The 3,740-nt window shown below is 38.3% G+C and overlaps 1 long non-coding RNA gene across 1 annotated transcript in view; it reads right to left on the bottom strand.

The window, feature by feature from the left end:
• Positions 1–2,803, bottom strand: part of LOC103518576 — a 9,360-nt gene extending 6,557 nt beyond the window's left edge. The window contains exon 1 of the long non-coding RNA XR_541852.1: positions 2,763–2,803. This is a non-coding gene — a long non-coding RNA (uncharacterized LOC103518576). The remainder of the gene's footprint in view (positions 1–2,762) is intronic.
• Positions 2,804–3,740: the final 937 nt, after the last annotated feature.

The raw sequence follows: 3,740 nt of genomic DNA, 5'->3' as shown, positions 1-3,740 counted from the left end.
GTTATAGAAATGTGACATCAATCTTAAAATCGAAGGTAAGATTTTATTTTTTTTTTTTTTTTTTTTTTTTTCCTGCAACTTCTAGAAAGGAAGAAGAAGGGAAAAAATAAATAAATAAAGAAAAAGGTGACATTTCTGGGTAAATAAACAAACGCCGCGCCGTAGGCAATTCTTTTCCACAACTTTTTTTACCTTATAATTTTCTGTCAACACACCCTCAACGTTTTCAAGGTCAAAACGTGAATAAGATTCAACGGTACCTTCTACAGTAGGTATAAAGTACAATACACAATATTAGTCAATTAGACTAGAGAATAAAGATGTAAGTAAAAGGAATGATGTACGAAGGAAGAGTAAGAGATAGAGTTAATGTAGTATAGACTAAAATGAAGAGGAAGAGAGAGAGAGAAAACAAGAGAGAGGAGGGGGAGGGAGGAAGAAGGAGAGGATAAATATGTACCTAAGTAAAAGGAAGGATGTATACGGAGGAAGAGTAAGGGAAAGAGAAATAGAGAGTTAATGTAGTATAGACTACAATGAAGAGGTAAGAGGAAGAGACAGAGAGGGAGTAAGAAGTGGGAGGGAAGAAGAGAAGGGGGAGAGTAGAAAAAGGGATGAAGAAAGAGAGAGGAGGTGGGAGAGAGTAGTAATGTATTAAAGGAAAGAGAGAGAGAGAAAGTAAAAGGTGCAGAAATGCAGAATGAGAGTTTAGTGAGTTTGTGAATAGCTCACTTCCGGGCGGGAATCGAACCCGCGGCCTAGCGCTTACAAGGCAGACGCACTACCAACTAAGCTAACTAGGCTGGCCCACTTGGACATTGGACAATGGACACTCTGCTAAACCACACCCAGTGTGTTGACTGTACTGTAGACACTGTAGAGAGCAATTTGCAGCTGCAAAAGAGAGGAAAGGAGAAAGACAAAGAGGTAGGGAGAATGATTAACGGTAGGATAGTAAAAAAGGAAAAAAAAGTTGGTGGGGCCAGTAGCGCTAAGTCGCGGGTTCGATTCCTGCCCGGGGCTGATTTTATCTTGAACAGATAAAGTTCGTTCTCGGAGCGGCTGGCTTTCTCCTATCCTATCTTCCTTTTATCTTAGGCTTCGGAACGACAAGACCTTAGCAGTTACAGTTTCGTCTATCGAACCTCTTCAAAAATAATTCGTCTCTTTGTTTCATCGCAACTCTCGTTACAAGGGAACTATCTTTTTTTTTTCAAAGGTTTATAGGTACCTACTTACCTAGTGTGGATTCTGTTTGAAAATTGGGTGGAATGTTACAATGGTTAGGAAAAGCTGTGAAGAATTTATTGAAAGCTATAAGCTATATTTGCCAGAAGGTCCAGAAGGACAAGAAAGAAAGCGACAATTGTAACGTATAGTAATAGAAAATAATAAAATATACCTTGTTTATCCTGCTCGAATAGGCCTGAAAAGTCCTTTTACTCCAGCAATCTAAACAAGGTCTTCATCAGTTTTATTATTATTATCATTATTATTTTCTTTATCCTATAACTAATAAAGACAGTACAATGTACAGCTATAAGCTATATTTGCCAGAAGGTCCAGAAGGACAAGAAAGAAAGCGACAGTTGTGACGTATAGTAATAGAAAATAATAAAATATACCTTGTTTATCCTGCTCGAATAGGCCTGAAAAGTCCCTTTACTCCAGCAATTTAAACAAGGTCTTCATCAGTTTTGTTATGATTATCATTATTATTTTCCTTATCCTATAACTAATAAAGAAAGTAGGTACCTACAATGTATCTACATATTATTTTCTCGGATAGGTATATTTTCCTTAAATCCTCAACTTGTACAGAAAATTCTATTAATGAAGTTAGTGGAGAACTGTTGTGGGGAGAAAATGGGACATCTTCTTTTTTTATAAACTGACACAAATAAAGCAAAAGCACAACTTATACTTATTGGAGTGTTATCTTGCTCTACCCCGCGCTGGCTTTAAAGAAACTGTTAAAAGCACCAGGCACTATTGCAAACAAACTGGATTTAAATATTACTTGAACTGATTCGGGACTATAAATTAAGATATTCCAGAGAGGGATGGAGAGAAAAGGAGAAAAAAAGAGAGAGAGAGAGAGGGAGAGAAAGGAAAAAGAGGAGAAAAGAAGAGAGAGAGAGAGAAAGAGAGAAAAGGGAGGGAGAGAAAAGAAGAGAGAGAGATAAAGATAAAAGGAAGGGAAAAAGGAGAAAAGAAGAGAGAGAGAGAGAGAAAGGGAGAGAAGGGATGGAGCAGTGGATACAACGGCTGTTTCAAATAGGAACGAGATGGAAACAAACTGGATATAAATATTACTTGAACTGATTCGGGACTATAAATTAAAATATTCCAGAGAGGGATGGAGAGAAAAGGAGAAAAAGAGAGAGAGAGAGAGAGAGAGGGACAGAAAGGAAAAAGAGGAGAAAAGAAGAGAGGGAAAGATAAAGATAAAAGGAGGGGAAAAGGAGAAAAGAAGATAGAGAGAGCAAGAGAGAGAGAAGGGGGAGAGAGAGAAAAAAGTAGAGGAAGAAAGAGAAAAAGGAGAGGAGAGGACAATAAATGGTAAAACTGTTAGCAAAACAATAAAATAAATCAAAACTAAAAATGGATAAAAACCTGGTTGACAGAGAAAATATTGCGAATAGAAGAAAAAAAGGAAAATGGGTACTCGGTAGAAATTCCCAAAAGTAAGTGGCGAAGAAAGAATACCTAAGATTGTAAAAGACGCGTTCACACGCTAGCAAGTGGTGGACGTATTGCACGATTTTCCGGACGGTCGTAGCCGCCAAACGCCCCCGGTCCGAGGTGTAAGAAATGTTTATAATGTTTTATTGACGGGACGAACCCAATATACATATTTGAACACAATACACAAAGATATAAATATAAATTTTAAAATTGAAAAAGACAAGAGAAAATACAGAGTTACATAGGTAATGCGAAGGGCATCCACTTGAAAGGGCAAAGACGCGTTCACACGCTAGCAAGTGGTGGACGTATTGCACGATTTTCCGGACGGCCGTAGCCGCCAAACGCCCCCGGTACGAGGTGTAAGAAATAGGTTTTCTATTTGTTCTCGACTTTGCGCACCATATGTCATGGTCAAAAAATTTAGTACCTTCCCACGTGAGTTTTCCCGTCTCAGCTCCCTATCTATACCAAGTTCACGAAAGAAATGGAAATAATCAAATTTCAAGTAAGAGAAATGGAAAATTGGAAATCATAAAAAAGGCAATGGATTTTGATGGAATTCGACTGTTTTCTAATTGGATTCAACAATATTTTCCTCAGGGCCACAGTTATGGTGAGTTGCAGTTGCACCAATGACAATGGGAGGTTTCACTGATAACAATGGGAGGTTTCACTGAAATGCCTGATCCCACCACTGAGAGGTAACACAGTGTCAAGGGTTTTTCTTTGACGTCACCCATTTCATTTACACAGGTCAGTGTTTCATGACTCTGGTTTAACTGAAAACTCTCTGTGGTATAAGATCGGGCATTGATGACTCCGTTCTTTTTTCGAAGTTTGCCAATAATTTTCCCCCGAGTTGAATCTCTGCAAAAGAGACCGGTATCTCCTGATGGCGGAACCCATTATATTATTCAGTATACATCAGTATGTACCTACCTCCATATTTCATTTGCTGACTGTATAGTAACTCTAGTAAACTATTAATTCTAGTAAGCCGTGTGCGCACGTAAGTTTTGATGTAAAGCGTTTTTCTTCAGGACATTCCT

This window comes from Diaphorina citri, unplaced genomic scaffold, assembly GCF_000475195.1.
Source record: "Diaphorina citri unplaced genomic scaffold, Diaci psyllid genome assembly version 1.1 scaffold2256, whole genome shotgun sequence".
Lineage (NCBI taxonomy): Eukaryota > Metazoa > Arthropoda > Insecta > Hemiptera > Psyllidae > Diaphorina > Diaphorina citri.
The sequence above is the reverse complement of the archived record's forward strand: the minus strand, read 5'-3'. Positions and strand labels throughout refer to the sequence as shown.